Source organism: Chiloscyllium punctatum, chromosome 36, assembly GCF_047496795.1.
Source record: "Chiloscyllium punctatum isolate Juve2018m chromosome 36, sChiPun1.3, whole genome shotgun sequence".
In the NCBI taxonomy this organism is placed as follows: domain Eukaryota; kingdom Metazoa; phylum Chordata; class Chondrichthyes; order Orectolobiformes; family Hemiscylliidae; genus Chiloscyllium; species Chiloscyllium punctatum.
Window position 1 is genome coordinate 29,965,438 of NC_092774.1, and position 22,008 is coordinate 29,987,445.

The window sequence follows — 22,008 nt, forward strand, 5'->3', positions numbered from 1 at the left end:
CATTGTGGGTCACCGTACAGGATGTGGACTGCAAAGGTTCAAGAAGGCAGCTCACCATCACATTCTCAAGGAGATCCAAATGCTGGCCAGCCAGCGACGCCCATGTACCAGAAATAGATTTTAATAAATTATTAAAACAGCGGGTTGGAATCTGCAAACTAAAGAAAATCGACGTTAAGAAGGGTCAGATGGAGAGCATTGATTCGGTGCTTATTTGAGAACAGATAAAGAGTGATTATACTGACACTGATTTGGAACTAGAGTTTAGAGTTAAACACCTGTAGTGTTGCACTCAATGCATAAATCTAAAATCGCTGAAAGATTTGCCCCTGACGTGTACTTCATTAACACATGAATAGGACAATTAAGAAGGCATATGGGATACTGGATTTCATGACATTAATGGCGACTTCATTTCCCACGATCCCATGCGATCGAGAAACCTCTCTATGGGGCCCCTGCAGTGCGCATGCGTGCCGTGAGTGTGAGCGAAATGGCGCCGGCGGCTGAAGGAACAAGAACAGAAATCGCTGGAAAAGCTGAGCAGGTCCGGCAGCGCCTGTCGAGAGAAATCGAGGAGGTGTTTCGGGTCCAGTGATCCTTCTTCAGATCAGGAACAGGTTTCATAAACATCCCGGGGAGAGGAGACAGTGAGACAGGGTAGGATTGGGAACCGCGGGAGGAGGGAGACTGGGGAGTTTATAAACTCCTAGGGGGAGGCCTGAGGCCGTGAATAAAACCTCCCCAGGCCCACTTCACCGCCGGAGGAGCTCTCGTGTTGCCCGGGCAACAGGGCGCCATCATTGTAAGGATAAGGCTCATGTTGACTTGGGGCAGGGAGCGCGGGCGGCCATCTTGGTGAGGGCACCATCTGCCGTCATTTCCGGGAGAGAAATGACAGTTGGTGTCATTCAACTAGAATTTCCTCATTTCACTCTGAGAGACCTGTCCCTGAGCTTGGTCTGTGTGTCCTTCAGACAGGAATAGGGAGTGGGAGAGAGGGAGAGAGAGATCTAGAATGACACGAAGGTGGACTGTGAATTTGAGGTGAATAAATCTGATCATTTGTGGCGCTGGGTACTTCCAAGATCGCAGTGACCAGGAGAGCATTGATGTGTTGATGTTATTTTCAGTTTGTAGACTGGGAAAAGAGAACGCCAGGAGTGGAGGAAAGACATGATGAAGATAGATTTGAAATTCAATACAGGAGGAGGGTTAACTTGAGCCAGCACCGGCCCATATCCCTCCGAACCCTTCCTATTCATATACCCATCCAGATGCCTTTTAAATGTTGGAAGTACACTAGCTTCCTCCACTTCCTCCAGCAGCTCATTCCATACACCTACCACTCTCTGCATGAAAAAGTTGCCCCTTAGGTCTCTTTTAAATCTTTTCCCTCTCATCCTAAACCTATGTTCTGTAGTTATCGACTCCCCCACCCCAGAGAGAAGACTTTGTCTATTTATTCTATCCGTGCACCTCATCATTTTATAAACCTTTATAAAGTCACCCCTTACTGTTCGACTCTCCACGGAAAACCGCCAGACTGTTAACTTCTCCCTATAGCTCAAATCCCTCAACCCTGGCATCATCCTTGTAAATCTTTTCTGAACCCTTTCAAGGTTCACACATCCTTCTGATAGGAAGGAGACCAGAATTGCATGCAATATTCCAAAAGTGACCGAACCAATGTCACGTACAGCTGCAACATGACCTCCCAACTCCTGTATCAATATTCTGACTGATAAAGGAAAGCATACCAAACACATTCTTCACTATCCTATCTATCTGCAACTCTACTTTCAAGGAGCTATGAACCTGCACTCCAAGGTCACTTTGTTCAGCAACACTCCGTAGGACCTTACCATTAAATAGTTCTGCTAAGATCAGCCCAAGATTTGCCAATTGCATGACCTCGGACCATAGTTTGGGGTGTGGGTTACCAGCACCGGGATTTGTAAACTTTTAATCCCATCAATTGCCCCAACACCATTTCCCCACAACTACTCATTTCCTTCAGTTCTGCTCTCAGTGGACCATGTGTTCCCCAACATTTTGGGGATGTTACCTGTGTCCTCCTTTGTGATGATAGAAGCAACATATGTGGGTAATTGGTCTGCCATCTCTTTGTTCCACATGAGAACTTTGCCTGTTCTAGTTGTTATTGTTTTCTCTAATTTTTTTTTATCTTCACATACCCATTTTCCCCTTTTGATCAATCCTTTTGTTGAAACCTGAACTGCTCCCAGTCTTCAGATCTGGTACTTTATTTTTAGCCAATTTGTACACCATTCCTTTGGATCTCATCCTATCCATCATGTCCCTTGTTAGCCCGTGGCTGTGCCACCTTCTGTGTTTTATTTTTTCAGAAAGGAATGGACAACTGTTGCAGATCCTCCAGGTGCTCTTTAAATGTTTGTCATTTCTTTCAATCATGTTCCCTCATTTGTTGTGGCCTGTTTGTGCCTCTGCCATTGTAATTTCCTTGCTTTAGATATAAGTCCCCAGTCTCAGAATCACCTCCGTTCCTCTCCATTTTAATGGAAAGTTCTCTCACTTGGTTCTTCACTCTTCTGCAAGAGACCTCTTACAGCTACAATGCCAATTATTCCCTTCTCATGAAGAAATTAATATTTTGGAATTAAATTGCCATTGTTCAGCAGAACCAAAGCCACTTTTGGAATGTTGTGTGCTGTTCTGGTCTCAGTCCTATCAGAAGGATGTTGTGAAACTTGAAAGGGTTCAGAAAGAATTTACAAGGATGTTGCCAGGGTTGGAGGGTTTGAGTGATAGGGAGAGGCCAAGCAGACTGGGGATGTTTCCCCCTTGTGCGCTGGAGGCTGAAGTTGATAAAATCATGAGAGGCATGGATAGGGTAAATAGTCAAGGTCTTTTCCTTGAGATGGGATACTCCAGAATGTAAGGGTAATAGGTTAAGGGTGGGGTGGGGAAGGGAAGATTTAAAAGGGACATAAGGGGCAACTTTTTCATTCAGAGGGCAGTGTGTGTAAGGAACAAGCTGCTAGAGGAAGTGGTGGGGGCTGGTACAATCACAACATTTAAAAGGCATCTGGATGGGTATATGAATACGAAGGGGTTATAGGAGTATAGGCCAAGTGCTGGCAAATAGGCCTAGATTGATTCTGGATATCTGGTCGGCATGTTCACTTTCTCTCTGGTGTCGGTGTCAATACCTTGATGTCTCGTTTTCTCCCCCTTCCTGGGGACGTTAACCATTTCATGTCTCATTGTTCGTCAAGAAGCTGCATTGCAGGTTCACCCTGAATTGACGGTTTTTGCTTCCCAAAATCAGATCTGCTCACTCTCAGCAGTATTCCAGTGTTGGGAAAGAAACTAACTTTCAGGTGGAGCTATCCAAAATTCAGAGAGATGTCAGTCTTGACATTTTTGCTTTTCTGCCCCTGTAAGATCCTGAATCAGCACCTTCAGGAGAATTAGAGTGGAGTGAGAACAGAGGGGGAGTGAGAGGGAGAGTGAGAGTGGGATGATGCTCTCAATTTTGTGGAATAACAAAAGAAAAGAATGTTCTGCAGAAAGTAGAGTTGCTTGTTCTGAATTTCTACCCTGGACTGACAGTGATGACTTTTGTAATTTTCTTTACAGAGTATTTGAAGATCTGAAGACAGAAGTTTCAAAATCAACAGATGAAGGCCTTATGCTTGAAACATCGACTCTCCTGCTCTTCGGATGCTGCCTGACCTGCTGTGCTTTTCCTGCACCGCACTTTTCAACACTGAATGTCCAGTGTCTGCAGTCCTCACTTTGATGTCAATGCCTGACAGTCACTCAATCCATTGGGAACACAACAATTTTCGACTGTGATTCTGTGAAAAGGAGCAAAGCTTTTTGGTTCCTGCTTCTATATGTTTTCAGAATCAGTGGGACTGGATGAGAGACCGTATGGTTGCAGTGCACTGAGTGTGGAGCCAGAAATAGTTGTATGACCTGGAAAGAGGAATTCAGACCGGGGAGGGGCTCTACACATGTTTGTGCGCAGCTGAAGTTTTGGCCATGGAGAAACCTGAGGGATCCTGCCCCGTAGAGAAACCATGCAAGTGTCGTGACTGTGGGAAAAGTTTCCATTTCCCGTCTGCCCTGGAGACTCATCGGCGCACTCACACCGGGGAGAGGTCGTTCCCCTGCACAGAGTGCGGTAAGGCCTTCAGCAATTCCTCTGACCTGCTGAAGCACCGACGAGTCCACACAGGGGAGAGACCCTTCAGCTGTCCCAAATGCGGGAAGGGCTTTACCCAGGCCTCCAGTCTGCTCACCCACCAGCAGGTCCACACCGGGGAAAGGCCGTTCCTTTGCACCAAGTGCGGGAAGGCCTTCAGCAATTCCTCAGCCCTGCTGAGACATCAGCGGGTACACACTGGGGAGAGGCCCTTCAGCTGCCCTGAGTGTGGGAAGGAATTTAGCAATTCCTCCGCCCGGCTGAGGCACCAGCGGGTCCACACGGGGGAGAGGCCCTTCAGCTGCCCCGAGTGTGGGAAAGCCTTCAGCAATTCGTCCGACAGACTGAAGCACCAGCGGGTCCACACTGGGGAGAGACCCTTCAGCTGCCCCGAGTGTGGGAAGGGCTTTACCCACTCCTCCACCTTGCTGACCCACCGGCGGGTCCACACCAGGGAGAGGCCCTTCACCTGCCCCGAGTGCGGGAAAGCCTTCAGCAATTCGTCCGACAGACTGAAGCACCAGCGGGTCCACACTGGGGAGAGACCCTTCAGCTGCCCTGAGTGTGGGAAGGGTTTTGCACAGGCCTCCACCCTGCTGGCCCACCAGCGGGTCCACACTGGGGAGTGGCCATTCACCTGCTCTCAGTGTGGGAAGGGATTCACCCGCTCTTCCCACCTGCAGAGGCACCAGCGAGTTCACATGCCATGGCAGGGGGATTGAAGGAGCAATGGCAGAGTCCCATTATTGACTGGACCCCTGGGTTTGAATCCCATCGTGGCAGATGGTGGAATTGGATTTCAGTCAGAAGTCTGGAGTTCGGAATCTAACGATGAAACCATTTTTGGGGGCGGGGGCATGAGAACCCCCATCTGATTCACTCATGTCCTTTTTAGGAAAGGAAACTGCCGTGTGGGAAAGGGTTCATTCAGTCGTCCCATCCTTTACCCGGGCTGGCCTACATGTGACTCCAGACCCACAGCAGTGTGGTCGACTCCCCCACCTGCGGAAATGAACAGGGAGAAACTTACTTGGATACAGGGTCTGGGTTGAAATTGCTGAGTGAGGCAATACTTCCTACGGGTTAAGGCTGTACCAAGGATCCAATTCCAAAGGGATAACTTGGTGCTGATTAATAGTAAAGAAAGTTGGGGGTGGGGGGACTGTGTACTCTTTGACCTTGAGCTGTTTTTTTTTAAAAAAACTACTTTTTCTACGCCTTTTTGCTGGGGGGGATCTGAAGCTGTAATAAAGTTGGGTCTTGATAAAGGTTATCTGAACTTACCGCTGGGCTCAGACTTTCATTGAAAGCTTTGAGCTCCAAGAGGTTTTTGTTTGAAAGCTGCTCATTTCTTTCAGCTTCCTGCACTAAGTTTCCAATGTCATGTATCAGATGGAGCTAGTATCGTTAGAAATTGTAAATTTTCCATGAGTGCAGGTCCTGCATCATTCCCTCAGCATTGTAAAGTTTCCTGGCAGCACCGGGAGGTGGGGGCTGCCTTCACTCGAAATGATATGGAGGAGCCAGAGATGGACTGGGTTGGATCAAGTTCAAAAATCACACATCAGGTTATCGTGGTTTATTTGGAACCACTAGCTTTCGGAGCGCTGCTCCTTCATCAGGAAGCTGTGGAGCAGGATCATAAGACAGAATTTATAGCAAAAGATCACAGTATAGTGCAACTGATCGGATATATTGAACAAACCTAGATTGTTGTGAAGTCTTTTGTCTTTTAGAATAGGTTGCAAGTTTTAGTTCATTAATGTGTAAATCCCAGAAAGTCTTTGAAGTCAGATTCTCGAGATGACTTAAGGTTTTATAGAAATAGGTTTCATCTCAGTTCAGACAACAATGAAATGTGTGAGGTTTGAGTCTGTCTGTATCCCAATCTTGAATCAGACTGGTTCTATTTCCAAAGGAGGAATTTACAAATATTACATGTATCAACTGCCTGCAGGTTGTGTGCTTTTTGATCAAAATTGAATGTATCTGCAAATGCAAATTCACCCCATAGACCTGTGTGTGCATGCATGAGAGAGTGTGTGTGCATGAGAGCGCGTGTGTCTGTTTGCGTAGGTGCTAATGTCTCCTCTGAAACGGTGAGGTGCTTCCATTGTACTGTCCTGGGAGCAATGCTCTTGCTGGTGCCTCTCTGTCTGACCTGTCCTTTTGTGTGGCTTTGGTACTGCTGGGTTGTGAAACTGCCCTCAGGGCTTTGGGATAGCTGTGGTATTCTGTCATTGTTCGTGGGTACTTGAGGTGTACAGGTATTCCCTTGTCTGCAAGTGCTGTCTAGTTTCACTTGTTAGCCTGCTTGGTCCCTGCTAAGGCATTCTGCGTGTTTTGGTACAGTTTGGCCAATTTTGCTTTTGTGGGCCTATTGTGGGTTGCCAGGGTGGCAGATCTTTTCCCACATACAATTACCAGGAATACTTGGAATCCTGAGAAGGATTTAAGTGAATCCTCGAGAGATGTTGTATCCCTTGGACTATTCCCAGCAAGTGAATGAACTATCAAGACTCTTGTAAAGATTCGTGGGAACTCTTGCAGGGATGTAAAGAAAACTAGATTTACAATTTAAGGCCATACATCCCATTCTGCTGAGTTACACCAGTTAATGGGTAATTTTTATTTGTTTTAAAATGTGAAATCTTAATGAAGAGTTCTTCCAGTTAATCACTGGGTATTCAAATTTATCTTCAGAATTAAAGATCATAACAAAACTGGGTGTCTTTGTGGGATGTTGAATCTGTAGTATGTGCTTGGTAAAATTTGGATGCGCAATATTTCAAAGTGAATTTTATCGTGTTAAGTACTAAGACTTTCTGGAGAGGAAAGATTTGCCCTTGTGTGTTTTGCAACACTTAATCAAGGTCAGTTCAATAGAATACGTAGACAAGTTGATGCTAGAGTTAAGAGCTATGGCAAAATATCAGAAATAATGCAGGCAGTAGCACGACAATTAGGGTTAGAAAGTTAGCTAAAAAAATTATAAAAACAGGGTGGAAAGTTTTGTCAGCTTTTCTTAAAAATAGTTAACAAAATAAGTGTTGGTTCTGCTGAAAATGAGTCTGGGGATTCAGTAATGGAGGATAAAGAGATGGCAGATGAATTGAAAAGAGTTTGAATCTGACTTCGCTTGAGAGGATACAAGTAACACCCTAGAACTAGCTGTAAATCAGGAATTGAAAGGGAGGGAGGAACTGAAGAAAATTACAATCACCAGGAAACTAGTACTGAGTAAACTGTTGGAACTCCGAGCTGATAAGTCCCGGGTATTTGAAGGAATTCATCCTAGACTCTTAAAGAGAAATTAGGGCGTGAAATAAGACCATAAAACATAGGAGTGGAAGTAAAGCCATTCGGCCTATCGAGTCCACTCCGCCATTCAATCATGGCTAATAGGCATTTCAACTCCACTTCCCCGCATTCTCCCCGTAATAGTTAATGTATTGGTTTTAATTTCCAAACTTCATTAGTTTCAGGGGTGGGTTTTTTTTTAGATTGGACAAATCCTTTCTTCAAAAAGGGAGACCATTTAACTTAACATATGTAATGGGGAAAATGTTCAAAGCTATTATCAAAGATATTATGACAGAGCACTTGTATAAGTTCAAGGTAATCAGGCAGCGTGAATGTGTTTTTGTCAATGGGAAATAATGTTGAAATAATGTTGTAATAATTTTTTGAAGAACGGCCTGTCCGCACTGCGACTGAGCTGATGAACCTCCAGTGCCCCCAGGGAATGGAATCCCTTCCCTCAGTCCCCACATTTCCCTAAATTCTCCGCAGTTCTGGTATCCTTTTGGTTCTGTGTTTCCGATGAACAATTGAAACTGGGATCACACTCAGGAAACGTGTACAGTCACTCCCTCCTGCGAATAGTGCAATGTTTCTTCAGTCTGTGTAACTGGTTAAAGCGCTACCCAAAGTCAGCTCACGGGGAGACTCTCTCAACAAGGGGAGAAGACATATAAAAGTTGAGCAGCGAGACAAAATGCAAAACCAATCAAATGTCGAACCACGGAGAAAAAATATTGTGGCTCTACCCCTTTTTTTTTCCTATTGGCATTTGGACACTTAAAATCTGTCAGTAACACCAGCATCTCGATAGAGCATACAGCGCATGTTTGACGGTGTCAGCAATGCCGTGCGCATGCTCGCTGGGTGTCAGCAAAATACTGGGCATGCTCATCGCAGTCCGCACAAAAAGGCGCGCGATCTTCTTTTGATTGACCAATAGGGAGTACTGGAGGACCGGAAGGAGTCTAGTCCTCCTGCTAATCAGAGACACCCCATTGTCTGAATGCGGAAGTTGGACCATGAGTTTCTGAAGATGCGGCTGCTCCTGTTTCTCTGAATGAAGATTGAGCTTCACCCCAGACTGCAATCTCCTTCCTCTGTCCAACATCTGTGAGTACGGCACTCTTTTCTCACCACCTTTTCCATTTTTTTTCATTCTGGGGTTCTGTTGTTGACTTGCAGCAACTGAAAGGAAAGGGAGTGAATCGGGGTGGGGACAGACTCTGGAAACGTTGCTCCACGTCTGTGTCGCAATTGGCAAAATAGACAGGCAGGAGGCTGGAAGGACAGAAGAAGCCAGGTAGCATCAGGAGGTGGAGAAGTCGACGTTTCAGGTGTAACCCTTCTTCAGGATTGGGGATGAGTGCAGATAAATGGTGTTCTGGGGGCAGGGTGGTGAAGTGGGGATAGGTGAAAGGTCTGACCTGGTTGGTGAATGGGAGAAATAAATCTGGTTAGTGACAAGGAGGAGTGGAAATGAGGGGGAGGGGCTGAGAAGGGAGTCGTTGGGGGGGGGAGGAATGGTGGGAAAGAGATGGGAAGTGAGGTTATTTGAGACTGGAGAACTTAACGTTGAGTCCGCTGGGCTCTACGCTGCCCAGGCGGAAGATGAGGTGTTGTTCCTCCAATTTGCTGTTTGGTTCATTGTGGCAATGGAGAAGGCCTAAGATAGTCTTTTCAGAAAGGGAGTGGGAAAGGGAATTAAAGTGGGTAGTGACTGTGGACCTGCCTGCGACGCTCAGCAAACCGTTCCCAAGTGTATGCTCAGTCTCCCCAATGTAGAGAAGACCACAGTTGGAAACATGAGAAAAAGAGTACAACAATGTGAAGTTGTGAAAAAGAGCAGAAAGGAAGTGTATTATTTAAATGGTGATATACTGAGAGGTGGAGAAAGTGAGATCTGCAGATAATGGTGATTAGAGTCAGTAGGTGTGGTGCTGGAAAAGCATAGCAGGTCAGACAGCATCTGAGGGGCAGGACAGTCGATGTTTCGGGCAAAAGGGAATAGGGAATATGTGGATGTAGAAAGGGAGCTCAGTGTCTTTCTGCACCAGTCACTGCCAGTGTCAGACAGGTGCAGCAAGCAATCAGCAAAGCAAGTGGTATATTAACAAAAGGAATTGTGTTCAGAATTGTGGATGTCTTCCTGCAGTTAGGGGTCATTGAATATATTCAAGGCTGAGTTCATCTGAGTTTTGAGCAACAATAAAGTGGATGTTTATGTGGAAAAGCAAGAAAATGTTTTGAAGACAAGTACAGAACAGTTACAGTGTCATACAGCAAAGAAACAGACCATTCAGTCCAACTAGTCCACGTTGAATATATTCACAAACTAATCTAGTCCGACCTGCCAGTGTTTGGCCCATATCCCTCTGAACCTTTCCTATTCATGTAATTAACCAAATGTCTTTTGAAAGTAACATCACTTCCTCTGGACATTCATTCCACACATGAACTACTGTATTTTTTTTAAAAAAGCTGCCTCAAATCTTTTCAAAACCTTTCTCCTCTCTCCTTTCAAAATTTGCTGCCTAATCCTGAAACCCCCAACTGAGGGAAATGACACCTGCCATTCACCTCGTATATACTTCTCATGATTTTACAAACCTCTATAAGGTCAGTTCTCAATCTCCTGTGCTCCAGTGAAGAAAGTCTCAGCCTATCCACCGAGATGTAGGAAGATTCATATCCAGTTATGGTCTGTTCAATGCTGGTTCAGGTTCCAAAGATCAAATGGCCAACTCCTGCTCCCAATTCTCACGGTCTGTGCCCAAAGTTAAAAATCAAAAACACAGGGTTATGATCCAACAGGTTTATTTGGAAGCACTAGCTTTCAGACTGCTGCTCCTTCATCAGGTGGTTGTGAAGAATAAGATTGTATGACACTGAATCTATAGCAAAAGTTTACAGTGGGATGTAACTGAAATTATATATTGAAAAAGACCTGGGTTATTATTAAGTCTCTCCTCTTTGAGAATAACCATGTTGGTTTCAGTTCTTTCATATGTAAATAGCAAAACCTTTTCTAAAAGTTACATTCCCAATTGGTGTCATATTGTCCCAGATAACCTATTGAAGGTGTGAGTTTCCCTGTGTGAGGCTGTCTGTACCACAATGGTTGGACTGATTCTAACCTTAAAAAATGGATTAACTGAATCTTACTTGGATTCATGCAGTTTGTGTCCAGGACAGCGAGACCATCAGATCTAGGAGCAGCAATTAGGCCATTCAGCCCATTGGGTTTGCTCATACCATTCAATCGTGGCTATTAAGTTTCTTATCTGCGTTCTCCTGCTTCCTCCCCATAACCCTCGATCCACTTGATACTCAAGAACCTATCTATGTCAGTCTTAAATATCTTCAGTGACCTGGCCTCCACAGCCTTCTGTGGCAGTTAATTCCATAGATTCATTACTCTCTGGCTGAACATGTTTCTCCTTATCTCCAATGTAAAGGGTCTTCCCTTTACTCTAAGACTGTGCCTCGAGCCCTAGTCTCTCCTCCCAATGGAAACATCTTCCCAACATCCACTCTGTCCAGGCCGTTCAGTATTCTGTATGTTTCAATTAGATCTCCCCTGAGTGTGGGCCTGTTAAACAGCATGAACCAGACCCTTCAGGATGAGGACAGCAGGGATTAGGTTCTACAAAGTGAGAAGGGAGAGAGAGTGTGTGGGATGGAGATTTTCAGCTTCTAGAGAATAAGAGAGGAAGCAGAATTCACTATAAATTAGAATTGATCGGATGGACCAATGGGCCAAGGAGTGGCAGATGGGGTTTAATTTAGAGAAATGTGAGGTTTTGCATTTTGGTCAAGCAATGCAGGCAGGACTGGTACATTGAAGGGGAGTGTTGCAGAACAAAGAGACCTTTGAGTTCAGGTTCATGCCTCCTTGAAAGTGGAGTCGCAGATAGACAGGATAGTGAAGAATGTGTTTGGTATGATTTCCTTTATTGGTCAGAGCATTGTGTATAGGCATTGGGAGATCATGTTGTGGCTGTAACTTGGTAAGGCAACTTTTGGAATAGTGCATCCAGTTCTGGTCTCCCTGCTTTCGGAAATAACTTGTGAAACTTTGAGAGGGGTCGGAAAAGATTTGCGAGGATGTTGCTAGACTTGGAGGGTTTGAACTACAGGGAAAGGCTGAGTAGATCCAGGATATTTTCCCTGGAGCATCGGAGGCTGAGGGGCAGCCTTATCGAGGTTTATAACGGGCATGGATAGGGTGAATATCCAAGGTCTTTTCCCCAAGGTAGGAGAGTCCAAAACTAGAGGGCATATGTATGAGGTGAGAGGGGAATGATTTAAAAGGGCCCTGAGGGGCAACTTTTTCACGCAGAGGGTTGTGGATGTATGGAATGAGTTGCCAGAGGAAGTGGTGGGGCTGGTACAATTATATTTAAAATGCATCTGGCTGGGTACATGAATAGGAATGGTTTAGAACCATAAGATCCACATGCTGGCAAATGGGACTAGATTAATTTCGGATATCTGTTTGGCACAGACGAGTTTGACCAAAGGGTCTGTTTCCATGCTGTATGACTAATTATCCTCGGTGAAAGCAGAAGTGTGGTTGTGAAGACTGGAGGCTGGGAGCAGAAGAAGTTACAATGAAATATTTGATTTATGAGAGAGCAACTGAGTGAGTGTGGACATTTGGGATTTTGGTGGAAAGTGGGAATTCATTGCACTGTGGGGATCAAGCCCTCCCTATCCAGTCATTTCAGCTGGTGGATGAGACTCGGCAGTTCATGCAGGCAGTCAATCCAGATAATATTTTATAAATTCCTGCTTTGGAAATAGAAACAGTCTGAGTCAAGAGTGAGATACAGGCAAACTCTGACCTCATACCTTTAATGCATTGTCTGAGCTGAGATGCCACCTTTTGTTGTAAAGCCTTATGTTATCTTGAGAGGGGGCCTTACAGGAAGTTCTGGGATTTACATATTAATGATACCTGCAATCCATTCTAAAAGATGAAAGACTTAACAATCCCGATTTGTTCAATATATCATTTCAGTGGCAGGCCACAAATGTCTTTCCATAAATTCTGTGCCTTATGGTCTTATTCTCCACAACCACCTGATGAAGGAGCAGTGCTCCGAATGATTGTTCTTCCAAATAAACCTGTTCGACTATAACCCGCGTTTGTGTGATTTTTAACTGTGCCCAGGTTAGGGTGGATTGATCATGCTAAATGATGCATAGTGCCCAGGGATGTGCAGGTGAGGGTGGATTGGCCATGTTATAGTACCCATCGTGCCCAAGTAGGTGCAGGTTTGTGTGGGTTAGCCGTGCTAACTTACACATAGTGTCCAGGGATGTGCAAGGTAGGGTGGATTGGCCAAGGGATATGGGCCAAGTGCTGGCAAATAGGACTAAATTGATTTACAATATCTGGTCAGCGTAGACACATTGGACCAAAAGGTCTGTTACTGTGCGGTATATCCTAATGACTCTGGCTTTCTACTAACGTTTGCCACGTCTCTTCTGTTCAGTTTCTCTCTAGTGTCTGTGTTAATACCTTGATGTGTCTGGTTATTCCTCAAGACGCATTCCCGATTCATCCTGAATTGACACATTTTAATTTTGCTTCCCAAAATCAGACCTGCTCACTCTCAGCAGTATCCCAATGTTGTGAAAGATGTTAACTTTCAGGTGGAGTTATCCAATATATAAGTCTTGACGTTTTTGCTGTTCTGATCTTGAATCAGCACTGCAGGAGAATTACTTAGAGCGGAGTGAGAACGGGGAGGGGAGAGAGAGAGAGAGAAAGAAAGAGAGAAGGATGTTGCTTTCAATTTTGTGGAATAACAAAAGAAAAGAATGCTCCACAGAAAGTAGAATAGCTTGTTCTGAATTTCTACCCTGCACTGACAGTGTTGACTTTTGTAATCTCTTTTTCCAGAGTATTTGAAGATCCGAAGACAGAAGTTTCAAAATGAACAGATGAAAGCCTTATGCCCGAAATGTTGACTCTCCTGCTCCTTGGATGCTGCCTGACCTGCTGTGCTTTTCCAGCGCCGCACTTTTCAACACTGACTCTCCCGCGTCTGCGGTCCTCACTTTCACGTCAATATCTGACAGTCACTCAATCGATTGGGACAGCCACGATTTTTGATTACAATTCTGTGAGAAGGAGCAAAGCTTTTTGGTTCCTATTTCAGTACATTTTCATTATTAGTGGGACTGGATGAGAGACCCTACTGTTGCTGCGCACTGAGTGTGGAGCCTGAAACTGTTATACGGCCTGGAAAGAGGAATTCACAGCAGTGAGGGGCAGGACATTCATTTGCTTGTGGCTGAAGCTTCGGACATGGAGAAACCGTGGAAGTGTGGTAACTGTGGGAAAAGCTTCCGTACTCCGTCTGACCTGGAGATTCATCGGCGCATCCACATCGGGGAGAGGCCGTTCTCCTGTTGGGCTCAGACTCTCATTGAAAGCTTTGAGCTCCAGATGGTTTTTTGTTTTAAAGCTGCTCATTTCTTCCAGCCCCTGACCTAAGTTTCTAATGTCGTGTATCAGATGGAGCAGTGAATGAGTAGCTAGTATTGTTAGAAATTGTAAATTTTTAAGGAGTACAGGTACTGCATCGTTTCATCAACATTGTAAAGGTGACTGGCAGCACTGGGAGGTGTGGGCTGTCTTCACTCGAAACTCTTATCTTTAAAATTGAGAATAGCTAAAATGATGTATTCAGAAACATCATTGAAGTCTAAACGCATTTCAATTTTTTTAAAAGAGCTGCTGAAATCTTTCTGAAAATTGCACTGGAATATGTGCAGTTAGGCCACAGCTCAGGACAGGCTGTACCGCCGCTCCCTCACCACCAGATGCCTGGAGGAAGAATGCCTCATCTTCCGCCTCGGAACACTTCAACTCCAGGGCATCAATGTGGACTTCAACAGTTTCCTCATTTCCCCTTCCCCCACCTCACCCTAGTTCTAAACTTCCAGCTCAGTAACTGTCCCCATGACTGGTCCGGACTTGTCCGACCTGCCTATCTCCTTTTCCACCTATCCACTCCACCCTCTCCTCCTTGACCTATCACCTTCATCCCCTCCCCCACTCACCCATTGTACTCTATGCTACTTTCTCCCCACCCTCACCCTCCTCTAGCTTATCTCTCCACGCTTCAGGCTCACTGCCTTTATTCCTGATGAAGGGCTTTTTCCCGAAACGTCGATTTCAAAGCTACTTGGATGCTGCCTGAACTGCTATGCTCTTCCAGCACCACTAATCCAGAAGATGGTTTTCCATGGATCTATGGTTTTCCAGTAGCCCACACTCAGCATTGTTTTAAGGTAATTGGAGGAAGGTTTCAGGGGAGATGTCAGAGTAGGTTCTCTACTCAGATAGTGGTGGCTGTGTGAAATACACTGTCAACAGTGGTTGTAGAGTCAGATACATTAGGGACATGTAATGGACTCTTGGATAGGTACACGAAAGTTAGTACAATAAATGGTATGTAGGTCAGTCTGATCTTAGAGTAGGATAAAGGGCCGGTACTGCATCGAGTGCCAAAGGGCCTGTACTGTGCTATATACCTAAGTAGAATCAAAAGTTTTGTTTTATCAGCAGTACAGTCAGATCCGAGCAAACAAGGACATGCAGGTCATACTGCGCTTAGACAGAGTGAAGCATACAGAGTTACAGCTGCACAGGAGGTGCGCAGAAGCAACATTAGATTTCACATTGGAGAGCTCCATTCAGCAGTCTAATAATAGCAGGGAAGAAGCTATTCTTGAACCTGTTGGTACATGTGTTCAAGCTTCTGTATCTTCTGCCTGGCAGAAGATGGTGCAGGAGATCATTCCCGGGGTGGGAGGGGTCCTTGAGGTTGGTAGCCTTTCCATGACAATGAGAAGTGTAGATGGATTTCATGGGTGGGAGGTTGGCTTCTGTGATGGACTGTGCTGTGCACACAACTTTCTGTAGTTTCTTCCGGTCCTGGGCAGAGCGGTTGCCGTAGCAGGGCGTAATGCACCCAGATTCAATGCTTTCTGTGGTGCATCTCTAAATGTTGGTGAGTGTCATTATGGACATGCCGAATTTGTTGAGCATCTTGAGGAAGAAAAGGTGTTGTTGTGCCTTCTTGACCGTTGCATGGGTAGGTTTAGATATTTCGCCACTCCTTTCTCATTCTTACTAACTCCTTTACTTGATGCAGTCACAGTCAGTTTCATACCTTGTGCCAATCTCTTTTGAAAGTCTTCTTCAGAAGGATAAAATATTATGAGGGGCAAAGGTAGTGTACATACATAATATGAAATCTTTAAACTTGAATTCATTTTAAAGAGCAGAACAACGTATTTATGGTAAAAATGGGTAAACTTAACAGGTTTTATGAAGGCTGAGAGTGGGAAGTATGTGGAGGTGCATGTTAAAACAGGACCGAGTCTGCATGGCTTTGACAACAGGAGGTCATGTCTGACAAATCTATTAGGATTCTTTGAGCAGGTAATGAGTAAGTTAGACAAAGGGAGAGCTCGGGGACGTGAGCGATTTGGATTTCCAGAAGGCCTTTGACAAGGTGCCGTGCAGGAGGCTGCTAAGAAAGATAAGAGTCCCTGGTGTAGGAGCAAGGTACTGGCACGGATAGAGGATTGGCTGACTGGCAGAAGGCAGAGTGTTGGCATAAAGGGGTCTTTGGAGTTCCAAAGGGGTCCATGCTGAGAATGCTTGGACATGCCAGGAGAATGGTCAGAGAAGGGGCAGATGGAATACAATGTGGTAAAGTCTGAGGTTATGCACTTTGGTGGGAAGACCAGAAACAGAGACTGTTTTCAAAATGGAAAAGGCTTCGGAAATGTGAAACAGAAAGGGATTGGGGAATCCCAGCTCAGGATTCTCAGGGGGGAGGATTGGACCATTCATTTGGGGTGGTGTGGAAAGGATCGTACCATTGAGACTTGGGAGGTTGTACCCTTAACCGTTGTGGGGGAGTAAAGGATTATACCATACAGAGGGGGACGATTGCATCATTTGAAGGTGGAGGGTGTGGAGGAGGTAAAGGAAAGGGGAGGATTGTACCATTCACATCAGGGGGTGTGGATTGTACCATTCACAGGAAGAATTATTTCTTTTTATTTTTCAGAATTTCCAGGATACCGGACATATGCCAATTTTACCCACCAGAAATCGACAAACTGGGTGCACTAAAAAAGTCCAGCAGGAAGATTCAGTAAAAAGTTCTAGTTTCGGTCATAGCAATTATAGACTTATAGAGTCACACTGCACAGAAACAGACACTTCAGTTCAACTCATCCATGCCGACCAGATGTTCCAATCTGGCCCAGTCCCAAGTTACAGCATTTGCTCCATATTCCTCTAAATCCGAACTATTCATCTAGACACCTTTTAAATGTTGTAATTGTACCCCCCTCCACCACTACCTCTGGCTGCACATTCCATACACGCTCTACCTTCTGCGAGAAAACATTGCCCCCTTAGTTCCTGTTTAAATCTTCCCCCTTCTCATCTTAAACTTATACCTTCTAGTTTTGGATTCCTCCATCTTGGGGGGAAAAGACCTTGGCTATTCGCCCTATCCATGATTTAATAAACCTCTCAGGTCACTCCTCAGCCACCTCCACTCCAGGGAGAACAGCCTCAGCCTCGTCAACTTCTCCCTATCGCTCAAATCCTCCAACCCTGGCAACATCCTTGTAAATCTTTTCTTAACCCTTTCAAGTTTCACAACATCCTTCCAAGTGGAAGGATGCTGGAATTGTACACTTATTCCAAAAGTGGCCTAAACATACTCTTGTACAGCCACAACATGACCTCTCAAATCCTATACTCCATACTCTGACCAATAAAGGAAAGTATACCAAACACCACCTTCACTATCCTATCTACCTGCAACTCCACTTTCAAGGAATTGTGAAACTGCACTCCACGGTTTCTTTGTTCAACAACACTCCATAGAACCTTACCATTAAGTGTGGATGTGCTGCTCTGATTTGTTTTTCCAAAATGAAGCACCTCGCATTCATCTAAATTAAACTCCATCTGCCACTATTCAGCCCATTGGTACATCTGATCAAGATCCCATTGTAATCTGTCGTAACCTTCCTCGTTGTTCACTACACCTCCAATTTTGGTGTCATCAGCAAACCTAACTATACATCCTATGTTCACATCCAAGTCATTTGCATAAAAAATACAGAAAGTCGTGGACCTAGCACCGATTCTTGTGGCACTCCACTGGTCATAAGCCTCCAGTCTGAAAAACAACCCTCCACCACCACCTTCTACCTTTGAGCCAGTTCTGTATCCAAATGGCAAGTTCTCTCTGTATTCCATAAAATCTAACCTTGCTCACCAGTCTCCCATGAGGGACCTTGTCGAACATCTTACTGAAGTCCACACAGATCATGTCCATTGCTCTGCCCTCATCCATCTTCTTTGTTACTTCTTCAAATCACTCAATCAAGTTTGTGAGACATGATTTCTCACACACAAAGCTATGGTGACTCTCCCTAATCAGTCCTTGCCTTTCCAAATATGTGTAAATCCTGTGTCTCAGGTTTCACTCCAACAACCTGCCCACCACCGATATCAGGTTCCCTGGCTTTTCATTATCACTTTCTTAAATAGTGGTACCACGTTGACCAACCTCCAGTTTTCCGGCACCTCTCTTGTGACTATCAATGATACAAATATCTCAGCAAGGGGCCCAATAATCACTTCCCGTAGCCTCCCACACAGTTCTCTGGTACACCTGATCAGGTCCTGGAGATTTATCCACCTTCGTGTTTCAAGACATCCAGCACCACCACCTCTGTAATATGGACATTTTTAAAGATGTTATAATCTATTTCCCTACATTCTATATTTTTCATGTCCTTCTCCAGAGTAAACATTGATGCAAAATACTCGTTTAGTATCTCCCCCATCTCCTGTAATTCCACACATTGGTTGCCTTGCTCATCTTTGAGCCCTATTCTCTCCCTAGTGACCCTTTTGTCCTTAATGTATTTGTAAAAACCCTTAGGATTCTCTTTAACCCTATTTGCCAAAGTTGTCTCATGTCCAGTTTTTTCCCCTCCTGATTTTCCTTTTAAGTATACTCCTACTACATTTATACTCTAAGGATTCACTCAATCTATCCTGTCTATACTTGACACATGCTTCCTTCTTTTTCTTTACCAAACACTCAATTTCTCCAGTCATCCAACATTCCCTACACCTACCAGACATTCCTTTCACCCTAACAGGAATATACTGCCTCTGGACTCTCGTTATCTCATTTCTGAAGGCTTCCCATTTTCCAGCCGTCTCTTTACCTGCAAATATCTGCCCCCAAACAGCTTTTGAAAGTTCTTGCCTATTACTGTCAAAATGAGACATTCTCCAATTTGGAATTTCAACTTTTAGATCTGGTCTATCCTTTTCCATCACTATTTTAAAATTCATAGAATTATGGTCGCTGGCCCCAAAGTGCACCCCCACTGACACCTCAGTCAGCTGTCCTGCCTTATTTCCCAAGAGTAGGTCAAGTTTTGCACCTTCTCCATAGGTATATCCACATACTAAATCAGAAATCTTTCTTGAACACGCTCAACAAATTCCTCTCCATCTAAGCCCTTAAACCTATGGCAGTACTGGTCTATGGTTGGAAAGTTAAATCTCCTACCATAATCATATAAGGGGAACTGAGTTTAAAACTGGTCCCAATCCTCCAGGTGCAGTTTCAGCAATGCTATGTTTGGTTGCAGCAACACTTCCTTCCCTTTATGTTCTATTCCTTTAGCGATAAAAGCGAATGCTGCATTCACTTTCTTTATTATCTACTGTACCTGCATGCTAGTTTTCTGTGACTCACTAATGAGGATATCCAGATCTCTCTGCACCAGATCATCCCAAACCCTCTATTAGATAATAGGTTGCTTTGCTGTTTATTTTGACCAAAATGCATGACCTCACACTTATCCACATTAAACTCCGTCTGCCACATTTTGTCCCACTCTCCTAACCTATCTAGATCCATTTGAAAGGTTCATATATCCTCATTGCAATTTACCATCACGCCTATTTATGTGTCATCCACAAATTTGGCAAATGAGCCTTTTATATGTGTATCCAAGTCACTAATCTAGATTGTAAATAGCTGGGGTCCAAGGACCCAACCCTGTGGCACCTGACTTGCCACGTCTTGCCATCCAGAAAAAAGAGCCATCAATTTGGACTGTCTGTCTTCTGCCCATCAGCCAGTCACCTATCCAAGCTGATAAATCAGCCCATATTGCATATGATCTAACCTTGTGAATTAACGCTTTGAGTGGCACTTTAGCAAATGCCTTCTGAAACGCCAGATATATTACATCTACAGGATCACCATTATCCACTTGTTACATTGATGAAGAACTTAGTCAAATCTGATTTGCCCATCATAAAACCATGCTGACTTCTCAAACGTCCTGATATTGCTTCCTTGATAATTGACTCTAACACCTTCCCAACAACAGATGTTAAACTAACTGGTCTGCAATTTCCCACATATTACCTGCCTCCCTTTCTGAATACAGGCATTACATTAGCATTTTTCCAATCCACTGGAACCATAGGATCCTAAGATATAGGAGCAGAAACTAAGCCATTCAATCATGGCTGAAACGTTTCTCAACTCCATTCTCCTGCTTTCTCCCCATAACCTTTGATCACCTTGTCAATCAAGAACCTACCTATCTCTGTATTAAATAAACTCAATGAATCTTTCTCATGTCCAGGGAATTTTAGAACATTGTAACTAATGAATCCACAATCTCCACTGCCACTTCCTTGAGTACGCTCGGATGTAGGCCATCAGGCCCAGGGGAGTTGTTTGCCCTCAATCCTAATAGTGTACCAATCGACATTGATTTGACTTTGACTTGCTCGTTCCAATCCGAATGGTACTGCTGTCCTCCAACGTGAAAACTGAGGAAAAGTATTGATTTAGCAGCTCTGTCATTTCAGTGTTCCCCTTATTAACTCACCTGTTTCATCTTCCAAGGAACCAACATTTACTTTAGCGACTCTGTTCCCTTTGGCACAACAATAGAAGCTTTTGATATTTTATACTCGGCTTCTTTTGTAATTTACCTTCCCTATTTCTATTCATTTTTTAAAACCCCTTTGTTTGTGTCTGGAAGTTTCCCGATGTTTCAGCCTTCCAAAGGTCTGGAGTAACATTCCTGAACAGGCTGAAAATTAAAAAGAAAACCACATTCACATTTAAATGAAACCCACCTTTCAGGGGCTGGGGGCGGGGAAAACCAACCCCCATTGTCCCCTATTGGTTGGAGGCCTCCCCAACCACGCCCCTCAGATGGTGACGACATTGTATGGACCCCGCCCCCCGTGTGTTGGCGCATGTGCAGTGTAGGTCCCGCGGCCGGACAAAGACCGTGTTACTGAGTGTGGGAGAGGAATGGCGCCGGCGGCTGAAGGAACAAGAACAGGAGCCGCTGGAAAAGCTGAGCAGGTCCGGCAGCTCGTGTCGGGAGAAATGTGAGGACGGGTTTCGGGTCCCGGTGATCCTCCTTCAGGACAGGACCAGGTTTCAGAAACATCCCGGGGAGGTCGCCAGGCCCGAGCGCCAAGACCTGGCTCCTGCCCCCGGGGAGAGGAGACAGTGAGACAGGGTAGGATTGGGAACCGCGGGAGGAGGGAGACTGGGGAGTTTATAAACTCCTAGGGGGAGGACTGAGGCCTCCAATAGAAGCCCCACAGGCCCCAGTGTTTACTTCACCGGCGAAGGAGCTCTCGGGTTGCCCGGGCAACCGGCCGCCATCTTTGTGAGGGTCAGGCGCATGTTGTCCTGGGACGGGGTTGTTGGATTGTTGTATAATATTGATCTCCTTTGTACTTTTAATCTTGAATATTTTAAAAAATGTACACTGGCTTCAATTTATGAATTCTAAGTACAGAAGCAAACTATAACCATCTCCTTACATGGATTCCAACATGTGCATAGGAGCCAAGACTATCTCAAGATTTCCTGAGGTGCTGAATCAATAGCTCTTTCCCTTTTGATTAATGAAGGTGGTGCCCAGCAGACTCCTGCTCACAGCCTGTTCTGTCAGCCTTTATGGGAAAGATAGGATAGCAAAACATCTCTATGATTCTATAATTGCTGAGATTAGCTTTACAGCCTTTCTTAAACCAGGCTGCAATGTTTGCAGTTCTCTAGTCTTCTGGCACCTCCTCCAAGTCCATGGAAGACTGATAAATTATGGCTTCCACAATTTCTGTCGTCCCTTCCTTCAAGATTGTTGGATGCATTTCATCAGTGCCTTGTCAAACTTTAAGTACCAAATGCTTATCGAAGTCTCCTTTCATGTTAATTTTGAACTCTTGGGAGGTCATGTTGAGGCTGTACAGAACATTGGTTAGGCCACTGTTGGAATATTGCGTCCAATTCTGGTCTCCTTCCAACGAAAAGATGTTGTGAAACTTGAAAGGGTTCAGAAACGATTTACAAGGATGTCCTAGGGTTGGAGGATTTGAGCTATAGGGAGAG

At 44.8% G+C, this 22,008-nt stretch overlaps 1 protein-coding gene across 6 annotated transcripts in view; it reads left to right on the forward strand.

Annotated features, from left to right (window-relative positions):
• Positions 1-8,268: 8,268 nt before the first annotated feature.
• LOC140460942 (uncharacterized) overlaps positions 8,269-22,008 on the forward strand; it is a 128,111-nt gene continuing 114,371 nt past the window's right edge. Inside the window, exons 1-3 of one of the 6 annotated variants that reach the window (XR_011954406.1) lie at positions 8,269-8,608; positions 13,407-14,803; positions 16,597-21,130. The gene's annotated coding sequence lies outside the window, so the exon portion shown is untranslated. The remainder of the gene's footprint in view (positions 8,609-13,406; positions 14,804-16,596; positions 21,131-22,008) is intronic. The other 5 variants (XR_011954405.1, XM_072555691.1, XM_072555693.1 and 2 more) reach the window with 5 other exon arrangements.